We start from the raw sequence: 15,717 nt of genomic DNA on the forward strand, positions 1-15,717 counted from the left end.
GGTATGGGCCGCTTTGCTACAGAGAAAGAGGCTGCTCAAGCCCAATTGTCATAGGCCAAAAACCAGCTTCAAAGTATAAAGGAGAAAAAATCAGTTCAAGTAAGAAGAATAGAGGAGCTCGAGGCTCGGTTGGCCTCTGAACTTGCTAAGGCCGAATCTGACGTCTGAAAGTCAAAGGCCGATGCAGATGTATTTGTGGTCGTTTATCGGGCCGATGCTGAAGCTGCTCAGGTACAAGCAAGAGAGGAAGCCGAGACCGCCAACACTCGAGCACATTGGGTTGCTGAGCTTGCTAAGTGCCGATTTTGTAGGGAGACCCTCGAGGAGATCCACACTCGAGGTTTCGACCTCACTGAAGAGATAAAATAGGCTAAGGAGCTCGAAGCCGATGCTGAAGCCTTGGTTTCCGATGATGACGATGATGATGATGAGAGTTGATGGAAGCAAGAGCGGATCCGAGAGCGGAGAGGGGCCCAATGGAGAAGAGACCGCCCCCGGGGATAACCAAGAAACTTAGTCCCTTAGTTTCTATTTCGTATGTTGCAAACAATTATGTAAACAATCCCGTAATTATTTTCTGTTTTGTGAAGGTTTCGTTTTATTCATGCCTTATGAATGTTTTCATAAAACTTTTGGCAATTTGATTGAATTCGGATTTCGTAGCCTTAATATCCGAGCTCGTTTTCGAACTTGAAGTAATGTAGAAAGTAGGCTTGGTGATTTCAAACTCGAAGTATTGTATCCCGTAGGCTTAGTAGTCGAGTGAGTGATTTCGAACTCGAAGTAATGTAGCCCGTAGGCTTAATAGTCGAGTGAGTTATTTCGAACTCGAAGTAATGTGGCCCGTAGGCTTAATAGTCGAGTGAGTGATTTCGAACTCGAAGTAATATGGCCCGTAGGCTTAATAATCGAGTGAGTGATTTCGAACTCGAAGTAATGTAGCCCGTAGGCTTAATAGTCGAGTGAGTAATTTCGAACTCGAAGTAATATAGCCCGTAGGCTTAATAGTCGAGTGAGTGATTTCGAACTCGAAGTAATGTAGCCCGTAGGCTTAATAGTCGAATGAGTGATTTCGAACTCGAAGTAATGTAGCCCATAGGCTTAATAATTGAGTGAGTGATTTCGAACTTCAAGTAATATAGCCCGTAGGCTTAATAGTCGAGTGAGTGATTTCAAACTCGAAGTAATGTAGCCCGTAGGCTTAATAGTCGAGTGAGTTATTTCGAACTCGAAGTAATGTAGCCCGTAGGCTTCATAGTCAAGTGAGTGATTTCGAAATGGAAGTAATGTAGCCCTTAGGCTTAATAGTCGAGTGAGTGATTTCGAACTCGAAGTAATGTAGCATGTAGGCTTAATAGTCGAGTGAGTGATTTCGAACTCGAAGTAATGTAGCCCGTAGGCTTAATAGTCGAGTGAGTGATTTCGAACTCGAAGTAATGTAGCCCGTAGGCTTAATAGTCGAGTGAGTGATTTCAAACTCGAAGTAATGTAGCCCGTAGGCTTAATAGTCAAGTGAGTGATTTCGAACTTGAGGTAATGTATCCCGTAGGCTTAATAGTCTAGTGAGTGATTTCGAACTAGAAATAATGTAGCCTATAGGCTTAATAGTCGAGTGAGTGATTTCGAACTCGAAGTAATGTAGCCCGTAGGCTTAATAATCGAGTAAGTGATTTCGAACTCGAAGTAATGTAGCCCGTAGGTTTAATAGTTGAGTGAGTGATTTTGAACTCGAAGTAATGTAGCTCGTAGGCTTAATAGTCGAGTGAGTGATTTTGAACTCGAAGTAATGTGGCCCGTAGGCTTAATAGTCGAGTGAGTGATTTCGAACTCGAAGTAATGTAGCCCGTAGGCTTAATAGTCGAGTGAGTGATTTCGAACTCGAAGTAATGTTGCCCGTAGGCTTAATAGTCGAGTGAGTGATTTCGAACTCGAAGTAATGTAGCTTGTAGGCTTAATAGTCGAGTGAGTAATTTCGAACTCGAAGTAATGTAGCCCGTAGGCTTAATAGTCAAGTGAGTAATTTCGAACTCGAAGTAATGTAGCTCGTAGGCTTAATAGTCGAGTGAGTGATTTCAAACTCGAAGTAATGTAGCCCGTAGGCTTAATAGTCGAGTTAGTGATTTCGAACTCGAAGTAATGTAGCCCGTAGTCTTAATTATCGAGTGAGTGATTTCGAACTCGAAGTAATGTAGCCCGTAGGCTTAATAGTCGAGTGAGTGATTTTGAACTCGAAGTAATGTAGCTTGTAGGCTTAATAGTTGAGTGAGTGTTGCTCGAACTTGTTGATTTACCTTAAGCCTGTTTGCATAATAAATTTCGAAATAGGGGAATGTTTCTTGGATATAAGATATCGGTAAAGAAGAAATTTTTCTTTGCAAGTCATTATACATGTGTCCATATTTTGTGTCAGGGCTCGGGCCAACTACATGAGGATGGTTCGTTTTGACCATTTAGCTCTTACAATTTTTCCTATTGGAACCCTGCTATTATGAAGTAACTTTCTTGCATCGAACTTGATATATTTGAGGGGCTAATGCCCCCCAATATTCGAGGTCGATTGTAAAGAGGCCTCAGATACTGTCGATTTATTTCTAAGTTAGCACGATCAATGATTGCCTCATTAAAAACCTTGCCGAAAAACCCATTTGGGATAAAATCGGTCTAAGGGAAAAAGAGTGCTACGCGTGCTGTCAGACCTAAGGATTCGTATTGAAGGATCCAACCTAGCTCCTGATCGGACTCATGCAGGGGTTAGTTTCGAAATGTAAACGAATATGGGAGGGTCGTACCTTAGCAGTAGTAGCGTTTTAGGTGCGACACATTCCAATTTTTTGATAGTTGTTTGCCGTTTATAATACCGAGCTTGTATGATCCTTTTCCGATGTTTTCGAGAATCTGATACGGTCCTTCCCAGTTCGGTCCTAGTTTTCTTTCGTTTGGATTTCGGGTACTAAGGGTGACTTTCCTTAGCACTAAGTCCCCGAGTTTAAAATGGCGAAGATTGGTTCTTCGATTATAGCATCTTTCGATTCACTGCTTTTGGCGGCCAATTAGACGAGAGCATCTTCTCGTTTTTCATCCGATAATTCGAGGCTAGTGTTCATAGCCTTGTTATTTGAATCTTCTGTTGTATATCGAAACCTGGCACTGGGTTCCCCGACTTCGACTGGAATCAAGGCTTCAGAGCCATATACTAAGGAGAACGGGGTTGCCCCAGTACTAGATTTTGATGTTGTTCGATATGGCCAAAGAACTTCGGATAAGATTTCTCTCCATTTTCCCTTACCGTCGTTCAGCCTCTTTTTTAGGTTTTGAATGATAGTTTTGTTTGTTGATTCGGCCTGTCCGTTCCCACTGGGGTGATACGGTATTGATAATATCCTTTTTATTTTATGGTCTTCGAATAATTTTGTCACTTTGCTGCCGACAAACTGTTTCCCATTGTCACACACTATTTCGGCGGGTATCTCGAATCGACAAATGATATGATCCCAGATAAAGTCTATAACCTCTTTCTCTCTTACTTTCACGGATGCCTGTGCTTCAACGCATTTAGAGAAATAGTCAGTCATAAATAAAATAAACTTAGCTTTACCTGGGGCCGATGGCAGAGGGCCGACGATATCCATTCCCCATTTCATGAATGGCCATGGGGATAGGACTGAGTGAAGTTTCTCTCCGGGCTGATGGATCATTGGTGTAAATCTTTGACATTTGTCACATTTTCGAACAAACTCCTTTGCATCTTTGTCCATATCGATCCAATAATACCCTGCCCTGATTATGTTTTGGACTAATGAATCGGCACCGGAGTGATTTCCACAAGTGCCTTCGTGCACCTCACGCAAGATGTAGTCGGTGTCTCCTGGACCTTAGCATACTGCCAATGGTCCATCGAATGTCCTTCGGTATAACGTTCCATCTGCACATAATGTGAATCGAGCAGCTTTGGTTCGTAGGGCCCTCACATTTTTAGGTTCCGATGGGAGCTTTCTTCTTTAAGTATTCAATATACTTATTCCTCCAATCCCAGGTTAAGTTTGTAGAATTTATCTCGGCATGACCTTCTTTGATCACGGATCTCGAGAGTTGAACGACAGTCCCCGAGCTTATCTCACCTTCCTCGACCGATGATCCCAAATTTGCAAGTGCATCAGCCTCACTGTTTTGCTCTCGTGAAACATGCTGTAAAGTCCATTCTTTGAAATGGTTCAAAATGACCTGCAGTTTGTCCAAATACCTTTGCATTCTATCTTCTTGAACTTCGAAGGTTTTTCACTTGATTTACCATCAGCAAAGAGTCACACTTGGCTTTAATGACTTCTGCTCCCAAGCTTTTAGCTAGCTCGAGACCTGCAATCATGGCCTCATACTCGGCCTCGTTGTTAGTCAACCTAGTAGTTTTGATAGATTGCCTAATAGTGTTACTCGTGGGTGGTTTTAAAACGATGCCTAGCCTGGACCCCTTCACGTTTGAAGCTCCATCCGTAAAAAGGGTCCATACCCCAGATGACGTACCCGATTTCAATAAGAGTTCTTTTTCAACTTCGGGTACGAGGGTCGGCGTGAAATCGGCCACAAAGTCCACTAAAATTTGAGACTTGATGGCCGTACGGGGTTGATATTCGATATCGTACCCACTGAGTTCGATGGCCCATTTGGCCAATCGGCCTGATAGTTCGGGTTTGTGTAAAATATTACGGAGTGGGTAAGTGGTCAATAAGCATATGGGGTGACATTGAAAGTACGGTCTTAACTTTCTAGTGGCGCTTATCAGTGCAAGAGCCAATTTTTCTAAGTGTGGATATCTAGTTTCTGCTTTTCCTAAGGTTCGACTTACATAATAGACGGGAAATTGCGTACCTTGCTCTTCTCGAACTAGGACACCACTTACCGTAATTTTCGATACTGCCAAGTACAAGCAAAGTTTTTCGTCTGTTTTTGGAGTATAGAGTAGTGGTGGGCTCGATAGATATCGTTTTAATTCCTCTAATGCTTGTTGGCATTTCGGGGTCCAAGTGAAATCGTTTTTCTTTTTTAGTAGAGAGAAAAATTTGTGACTTCGATCTGACGACCTTGAAATGAATTGGCAAAAGGCTGCAATCCGTCCCATTAGCCTCTGCATGGCTTTTACGCTGTCCATGATGGTGATGTCTTCGATGGCCTTGATTTTATCGGGGTTAATCTCGATCCCCCGATTTGACACCATAAAGCCGAGGAACTTGCCCGAACCGACCCCGGAAGCACATTTCTCGGGGTTGAGCTTCATGTTGTATTTCTTTAAAATTTTGAATGTTTCCTACAAATGGGTCAAATGGTCCTCTGCGCGCAGGGACTTAACTAGCATGTCATCAATATAAACTTTTATTGATTTACCTATTTGTTCCTCGAATATTTTATTTACTAGGCGTTGGTAAGTAATTCCTATATTTTTTAGCCCGAAGGGCATCACATTATAACAATATGTTCCATACTTGGTGACAAATGAAGTCTTTTACTGGTCTTCCAGCTTTATTTGGATTTGATTATACCTAGAATAGGCATCGAGAATAGTAAGGATCTCGTGGCCGGCCGTGGCATCGATCATGCGATCGATGTTAGACTGTGGAAAAGAATCTTTGGAGCATGCCATATTTAAATCCTTGTAATCTACACACATTCTAAGTTTGTTCCCTTTTTTAGGGACTATAACTACATTGGCTAACCATTAGGGATATTTCACCTCCCGAATGGACCCTATTATGAGAAATTTAGTTACCTCGTCCTTTATGAATGCGTGCTTTACCTCAGATTGGGGCCTTCTCTTTTGCTTTATTGGTTGGAACCTAGGGTCCAGGCTTAGCCGATACGTCATTATATCCGGTGGGATCCCTGTTATATCTAAATGGGACCATGCAAAATAATTCATGTTATCGATAAGAAATTGAATAAGCCTGTTCCTGAGTTCAGGGGTTAATCCCAATCCTAGGTATACCTTTCGTTCGGGCAAATGCTTGATTAGTATGACTTGCTCCAACTCTTCAATCGTTTATTGGGTAGCGTCGGAATCATCGGAAAGCATGAAGGATCGAGGGATCCTTTCAGCATCATCTTCATCGATTTTCTGATTTTCTGGTTGGGTTAAAGCTAATGTCTGTGATTACTATTTGGCATCTTGTTCCCCTTTAGAGCCCGATCCCTTTATTGGCGAAGGCGAGGATATCAGATTCACTTCCTCGATGGCAAACATTTCTCTTGCGGCCGGTTGTTCTCCGTATACTATTTTGACTCCCCTCGACGTTGGGAATTTAAGAACCTGGTGTAGGGTCGAAGGTACAACTCTCATGTTGTGGATCCATGGCCTTCCAAAAAGGGCGTTGTACCTCATGTCGCCTTCGATTACGTGGAACTTCATTTTCTGGATGGTCCCGGCCACATTTATTGGCAGGATTATCTTGCGTGGTGGTTTCACATGCCATATTAAATCCGTTTAGAACCAGGGTCGCGAGTACGATCTGGTCCTGTAGACCGAGCTGTTGTACGACCTTCAATCTAATGATGTTGGCCGAGCTATCTGGATCAATTAACACACGCTTAACTTTAGTTTTATTCATAAGTACAGATATTACCAGTGCATCGTTATGAGGTTGTATGACTCCTTCTGCATCTTCATCATTGAAGGACAAAGTTTCTATGGGTGCGTAATCCTGAGTTCGAAATTGCTTTTATCTCACAATCGATGTCTTAGTGCATTTAAGCACCGACCCTTGAGGGGTATTGATGCCGCCGATGATCATGTGAATGACGTGCTATGGTTCTTCTTATTCGTTTTTCTTGCCGAAATCCCTATTTTTGAAATGGTTCTTCGCCCTGTCGCTTAAAAAATTTCGAAGGTGCCCTTTATTGAATAACCAGGCTACCTCCTCTCTTATTTTCCTGCAATCTTCCATTCTGTGGCCATGGGTGCCATGATATTCACACATTTGATTGGTATTCCTCTGGGCAGGATCGGTCTGCATGGGTCGAGGCCATTTAGTGTCTTTGATGTGTCCAATAGCCGAAAAGATAGCAGATGCATCAATGCTGAAGTTATACTCCGATAACTGAGGCGCTTCCTTAGATCCAGTAGTCCTATCGAACCCACATCTGTTCATCAGCCCCCGAGACCCTTGACCTCGATCACTTATTTTGTTGCTTTGTCCAGGGTTAAGTCTCAATTTATTGATTATGTGGTTTCCGTTATACGGTCGGTATCGATCCTTGATCGGACCTTGTTCTCGATTGATATCCCTTCGAGCAGCGGGTTCAGACCCTAACTGATCATCTTCGACCCTTATTTTTGATTGGTACCAATTGTGTACGTCGACCCAAGTGATAGCCGGGTACTCGATCAGGTTGTGCTTTAACTGCCGTGAAGCCGTCGAACTTCGTTCGTTCAAACCTTGAGTGAAAGCCTGAACAGCCCAATCGTCTGTGACTGGGGGTAAATCCATTCGTTCCATTTGAAAACGAGACATAAATTCCCTTATCATCTCGTTATCCTTTTGTCTTATCTTAGACAGGTCTGACTTCCTGGTCTCGACTTTTATGGCCCCGACGTGTGCTTTCACGAAGGAATCCACAAGCATAGCAAAAGAATCGATAGAATTAGATGGCAAATTATGATACCATATCATTGCTCCCTTTGACAGGGTTTCACCGAATTTCTTCAATAATACGGATTTGATCTCATCATCCTCTAGATCATTCCCTTTGATGGCACATAGGTATGAGGTGACATGTTCGTTGGGGTCAGTAGTTCCGTTATATTTAGGAATCTCGGGCATGCAGAACTTCTTTGGGATCGGTTTAGGAGCCGCTCTTGGGAGGAAAGGCTTTTGTATGAATTTTTTGGAATCTAAGCCCTTTAATATTGGTTGTGCCCCTGGGATCTGATCAACCCTGGAGTTGTATGTCTCCAACTTTTTGTTGTTTGCATCAATCCTCCTTTCTCCCGATTCTATTCGTTTGGTCAGTTCTTCGAACATCTTATCAATTTCTGGATTAGTCCCCGACTCCTGCTCATTTGATTTCATTATAGCTGGTTCCGTTGTATGGGCGATTTCTCGGGGTTGACTGGGCTCCGGTATACTCGGTATCTGGGTTTGACTCTACAACTAAGCTATTGCTACCTGTTGAGCTTGCAACATTTCAAAATTCATACGCAAGCTGACGCCGTTTTCCTCGACATTATGGGTATCTCGAGCTGCAGACCGAGTGCCACCATGAATACTATTTTCAGGTTCAGAATGTAGGTTTGCCTCAATGACCACATGCGAATTGATGTCTATCGGCACTTCGATTCGAGCTCCAACGGCATTGGCAAGTGGCCTTTCGGTACTGGGTGTCAAGTTGTTATTCTATCTTGAAGACCAGTTCATTGTCGATAGGTAAGGTCATTTGATTGATAGTTAGTCGTTGCTAATCTGAAATCCAAGATACTTTTGAAAACAAGCGCAAAACGGTGTATTTTTGCAGATTCGTATCAAATAACCATTGTTATCCTTAGCCCCAAGGTGAGCGCCAAACTGTTTACCCGAAAAACGGATAGAGTTGAATTTGTACGTAGTTCTAAGGTTACGTGGAATAACTTAATACAAATTATAGGATAAATAGAAAAATCAAATACAGATTGCAAAGAATGTAAAATAAACGAGGTTGGAAAGAAGATGACTTTTTGAACTAAGCAAGATGAATCAATTTATGAAGCTTAAATGAATAATTCTTCAATATAGGAGTATATGATACCTGAGTTACCATGTAAGCCCAAAAAGCTGTCCTTTACATAAATGTAGCCATCCTCTTTATAGTAGAGGATCCTACTCTTGGATATAATTAAAAATATATAGTGGGAGACCCATGATAAATCAGCTTTTCCATAATTCCTGCCAGAATTCTCTCCTCTAGTGGGATTGTAACGACTCTTGTCTGTGAGCTCGATATTGACTCGAGCTCTCGATCTTGACTTAAGCTCGATTCTGACTCGGAACCACTCCGGGTTGGATGGAAGAGAATTTACACATTGAGGGACAAGCACGAATATTTAAGCTAAAGCTAGACCAAGATGATCAAAAGAAAAAATTTCAGGCTTTTCGTCCTTTGATTTTTGGTCCTACACATTTCGGCATGAAATCATATAGATTTTTAAGACCAAGACTGTATTCTGTATCCTTGAATTGACTAGATGTTAAGCATAATGTGTCTATTTCATGCAATCGATTTGTTCTGACTATTTTGGTTTCTAAGGTTTAGCATCCTGCAATAAGAGATAATCTACCACAAATAATAAACTATAACTAAGATAAAACTCACATATAAATCTTTCATCCATGTGCATCTGTTTCTTACCAAGAAGGTTACTTTTAGTAATTCACTAAATTTTGATTCAATTGAATAAAGCTATCTTTCACAAAGTGCAATCTTCAAGAAGAGTGACTATACCAAAAAAATAAATATTATGGTTAATTCTGAATCTCAAATATAGATCTTTAAGCCTAAACCTTAGATAAAAGACATGAAACCTAAAATATTGCTCCATTGTATGTAATTCCTTGACTATTACGTGCGTACTTTGAAGGGAAATGAACAAGAAAGCCTTGAAGTTGTGGACAATAATTTTGTGCATATGAGGGCATGTCTACGATATCTAGTGAAATTTTGGTACACTTATAAGGACTTGATTAGTATAGATATTTGGGTGTTACTTGTAGAGAACTTTTTTTTTAAGGCTCTATAGTACTTTTGTATGCCACTTCAATAAATTTTCCATCTCTATCAAATAAAAATGATAAGTCATTGCATATTAAGGAACTACTAAAAGTTGTATTTAGTTTTAGGCGCAAAAATGTAGAGAATCTTATAAAACTTTATTATTTTCTTTCAGAAGAGGTGAGCAAGCTACACAGAAGAGACTTGTAGTGTAGTGTAACTCATTATAAGAAATTTTCTAGTTTCATCGATATACAAATTAGACTAATCTATCAAGCTTCATCCACACTACTAGAAAAATGCTATTTTCTGACTATAAATTACGACTACAAAATAATAGTCGTAATTTTCTGACTACAGTAGTCGAAAAATTATAATTATTTTTTTTTATTTGTAGGCAACTGCCATTTCGACTGTAGTAGTCGTTAAATTTAGCGCAAAATATCGAAAATTAATTTTTCTGACCACTATAGTCGGGACAAAGTCAATAAAAAAGTTTGAACAATCTTCCGACTACAATAGTCGTAACTTCTAAAAAATTACTTTTTATTTTTCCGACTACAGTAGTCGGACAATGTACAAATTTCATGGTCACAATTTTAAATAAAAAATCGACTAAATATGCCCACCACTTTAATCGAAAAATAAGTCAACAAATTGTTTACCAAAATAAAAAAGAAATTTCCGACTATGGTAGTCGAAAAAAATAAAATAATTGCACAATTAGGTTTTATTTCGCTCATCTCCTCTCTTTTTCCGTCCCCTCTCTCTCTGTATCTCACCGCCTAACGCTACTCTCAACCACTCCACCACTCCACTGCTAGTAACTCCACTTCGGTAAGTTGACCGTTCTTCCGCCGGATTAGGTGAAGCTTCTCTCTCTTTCTTCAATTAGCAAAGCCATTCTCTTAACATTATTATAAACTGTCATACTTAAGTAATACGATCTCTTTTTCTTAAATTAAAGTTCAAAGACTACCTCTAAACTTGAGAAATCCAAGTGAAGGAGACTGATTCTTGCTCCTCCAAGGAAGCTACTGCCAATTTTCGCCCCTTGAAGAGCTTGATTTAGGTAAGAAATTTTCTCTTAATTTGTCTCCATTGTATCTGTTAGTGTCAACTTAATTTGAAGATCCAATGCTTATCTAAGCGACTCTGCTTCATTGAGACATTTATTTCTATTGGCATGAATTAGCTTACGAACTATGTACTTTCTGTTTAACATGAATGCTGGTTTTTTTGGTTATGATTTACAAATTGCTCAGTTATGTTCATTTATCTTTCTGTTATGATTTACAGCCCACGCGTTTAACACCAACTTTTTTCTCCTTCATTTGTCAAATGGTCTGTTGAGAAAAACTTAATATAGACCATAGATATGTATGTGAAAAACTCTTGAAAGAGGGATAGCTATCAAGGATATTGAAAGAGTTTTTCCCAAATGTAAAAACTGTGTTTTCAGTTGGCACGAACTCTGGCTCTAACCTTAATTTTATTCGCACACTAAATGTAAATTCTTCTCCCGATTTTCATATTAGTCAACAAGGTAGCTCCTCAATACTGCCTACTTTATCGACTCCAATTGTATCTCCGTCATCAAGCACACCTAGCGTATCTAGGTTAAATATTGGAGTCTCTATACCACCAACATCACCATCCATTGGTAGTGCTACACCAGTAGCTTCTCGGGGTCGAAGTGATAGAGAGACTCAACAATATGATATATATAGTAGGCTGATTATCGTTCCGGATGAGCATGATGGGTAAGTAATCAAGAGAAGGATGGGTTGAGACATGTGCATCGGAACAATATGTAAGATCATAACTTTAAGACTATTTTCACTTTGATATTAATTTATTTATATAACCTTTATTACTTTTATTTCAGGATGGATATCATAGAAACTTGGATGAATGGTGTCAAACGCAGCCTACTTCTGATGATGGTACCCCAATCCAACCGTCACCCGACGATATGACTTTAATATGGACAGATATGGCAGGTGGTGTATCCAAAGGAAGAGTTTACGGACTTGGAGTACAACAACCTTCCTCTTTTCGTCCATCGCCATTATTTTCGGATGCTCTTACTGCGCAAAATCAGGAAGAAATGGAAGCAATGCGAAAGCAAATTGAGTTGCTGTCAAAACAGTGTGAAACAGCCGAAGCTCACATTGCTAGAGTGGATAAATAGATGAAAAAACACATGCCTCACTCTTATGATGATGAAGAGACTGAATCTGATGCGTAGTAGTGGTTTATGGTTGATTATTATTCTTGGATGTTTAGATTTTATATTTAGACTTTATGGTATATATGTTTAGACTTTATTATATTAGTGTCGATGTGTATTAGCTACTTAGACTTGATATTGAATATTTAGACTTTCATTAATATTTTGGTTTGATATTATGGGATTTGAATGTTTGTTTGTTGAAATTGAAATTTGTTGGTTTGATTATTAGGTTGTTTAGTTGGAATTGGTTATGCAGTTGGAATTGGTTGGTTATAGTATTGGTTGTTTGACATGTGGTGTGCTAATAAAATGGCAGTATTCTGCCAAAAATCAACCCAGTTTTTCCGACTATTGTAGTCAAAAAATGTGCCCAGAATAATATATTTTTCAACTACTGTAGTCAGAAAATAAAATAAAAATAACTAAAAAGTAATTATTATTTATATGACATTCCGACTACAGTAGTTGGAAATATATTTTAAAATAAATAATAATTTTTTTAATTTTCCGACTACTTCAGTCGGAAAATAGCTCCCTTTTCGAATTTTTGGCGAAAAAACTTTTACGACCTACATTTTTCTGACTACTCTAAATCAATCGGAAAGTAGTCGAAATAGGTACTTTTTTGACTACTTTCCGACTATTTTGGTAGTCGAAAAATAGCGAATTTCTAGTAGTGCCATTTTTAACTTATGTATAGAGCTTTGAATGCATAGTTATTAGTGCTACTAATGAAAAGAAAATTACAGTATTGAAATAAAGAGATGGGACATAGTTCAAATAGAAGACCTGAAATTAACGCGATCTTGGCATACTTTTTCACCAAAAATATCAGCACTCAAGACAACCTTAACCTGGTGTTCAATACAAAAGATAACATGTTAGAATTAAACCTTGGAACTCTTGTTATCTCAGCAGCGTAATATGTGAACAAAAAAGGTGAATGAAGCAACTAAAGATAGATCACCTCAGGAAAATCATTCTAATATTGCAACCTAGAATAAGCCTCAATAAGTCCCTCAATGAACTTTGTCACAATATCTGCAAATCATTGCACGTCAGTATGTACAGAAAATAGATATTTAGTCTTTCAATAGATAACATAAGACCTATAGTACCTATTATATAAGCATGATAGAACCATATATCAAACATTCAAATGTATACACATAGATATTATAACAGAATCCTTTTGACTCCTCAATACGAAGAAAATAAGAAAAAATGAAAGCTAATAAAAGAGTAATATTTATCGGGCTCCGAAGTGCTGAACATACAAACGAACGTACAACTACCACAACAAAGAGCAAAAACCTGAAGTAAATAAGATAAAACAAAACAAAGTAACAAAGCATCAGTAATAGACATTCCCAAATAAAAAGCCGGAGAAAGGCAATATTTTACAGCAACAGATAAAGCAGTAATGGACATGCAACTGAGAAATCAAGAAGAGAGATATTATTTCTTGCTTACCTTGGGTTGTGTAGGAAGTACAAAGCATATACTTTTTAATCTTTCTAACTACAACGATAATCCTATGCCAATAATGTAATGTTATTGAAGTAAATAAAATCCTCACCTTCTGAATGTGCCTCTCATAAGAAATTGAATATTGAGAAGGTCGGTACTGAAACAAAAATATAATGAATGGTCACTATAACTGTCACGACACGAAATCTGACCTGTCGTGGTGGCGCCTATCTCAATACTAGGCAAGCCGATAACATCAATAACCCCCGATTTTCTTTAAGTTTTAAAAAAAAGATATTTAAATACAATACAAAATCCCACAAATACCGATACGAACCCTCCCCAAAATATGGTGTCACTGAGTACATGAGCATCTAGTAAGAATACAAGTCTGGAAAATACGGTCTATAATAGTCTAAGACCAAATACAGTAAACAAGGAGATATGAAAAGAGAGTCAAGGTCCGCGAAATACGGCAGCTACCTCTGAATCTCTGAAAAATCAACTGTGCGAGAGAATCAACACACGCTATGTCCAGAAACATCTGGATCTGCACACGAAGTGCAGGGTGTAGTATGAGTACAACCAACTCAGCAAGTAACAATAATAACTAAGGAACCGAAGATAATGACGAGCTACACAGTTATAGTTCATTTTCATTAATTCCAATAGAGAATAGACATGCTTTCAAATCCAGCAGTTTAAGTCAAATCAATTTAAACAGTTCAAGTTCATGTGATCCGGATATAAAATTTTTGAGAGAATTTCACAACAATGACAGATAGCAACTAAGTGCAACGACAAATGAAAGCAAGTACAACCTCTTAGGCAACAGTCACTCAACTCGTCACAACAACTCAATCACTCGGCTCTCATCCCTCAGCACTCACACTCAATGGGTACCCGCGCTCACTGGGGGTGTACAGACTCCGGAAGGGCTCCTACATCCCAAGCGATATAATCTGCACGGATAACTCATGTGCTGCACGAACAACTCACGTGCCATAATATAAATATCTGGATCTGCACGACCAAGTCACGTGCTACCCGGCCAACTCACATGCTATAGTATAATATAAGGATTCGCACGGCCAACTCACGTGTTGCACGACTAACTCACGTGCTATAGTATAATATAAGGATCTGCACGGATAACTCACGTGGTGCACGACCAACTCACGTGCTATGATATAATATCTCACAATCAGGCCCTCGGCCTCACTCATTCATAAAGCTCTTCAGTCTCCCGAGCTCTCCACAATCATAAAATCATCCCAAACAACAATGATATGATACATCAATAATGAACAATAGAGACTGAGATAAAATAAACAAGTAAACTGTGACTAAGTACAAAATAACAATTAAGCAGATAGTTCAACATGGACACGAACTCTATGGTTCCCAATAGTACCAACATGTAGCCTAAACATGGTTTCTAGTCAAATTTCCACAACACATAGAGAGCACATAGCTATCAACAAGTCATTCAACTTTATAGTTTCCACGGGACGGACCAAGTCACAATCCCCTCGGTGCATGCCCACACGCTCATCACCTAGCATGTGCATCACCTCTAAAATAATCACATGACACGAAAATCCGGGGTTTCATACCCTCAAGACCAGATTTAAAACTATTACTTACCTCAGAATGTGAAATTCTTTACTCTGTTATGCCCTTGCCTCGCAAATCGGCCTCCGAATGCCTCGAATCTAGTCACAATTAATTTATTTCAGTCAATAAAATTCATTGAAATTAATTTCATAAGAAAATGCTAATTTTCCATAAAAATCCAAAATTTAGCTCAATTATCGCCCGTGGGGCCCATATCTCGGAACCCGATAAAATTTACAAAATCCGATAACCCATTCGATTACGAGTTCAACCATACTAATTTTACTCAAATCCGACTCCGAATCGGTGTTCAAATCCCAAAAATTTATTTTATGAAATTTCTACAATTTTTCCCAAATTTTCATCTCAAAATACTAATTACATAATGAAAACAATGATATATTCATGTATGTTAATCAAATCTGAGTTAGAATCACTTATCCCGATGAATTTCTTGAAAAATCCCACGAAACATCGTCTCAAACTGAGCTCCCAAGGTCCAAAAATAAAATAATAACCTAAGCCTCGGTTATATAGTACATTCCCTAAACTCACCATGTGCGGTCCGCACAATTCCAAGTGCGGCCGCACATCCCAGCTCCTGCGGTCGCACAAAAATGGTGCGACCGCACCTTTTTGGTGACTGCACTGCCACGCCTTAGTATTTT

Source organism: Nicotiana tomentosiformis, chromosome 3 (assembly GCF_000390325.3).
Source record: "Nicotiana tomentosiformis chromosome 3, ASM39032v3, whole genome shotgun sequence".
In the NCBI taxonomy this organism is placed as follows: Eukaryota; Viridiplantae; Streptophyta; class Magnoliopsida; order Solanales; family Solanaceae; genus Nicotiana; species Nicotiana tomentosiformis.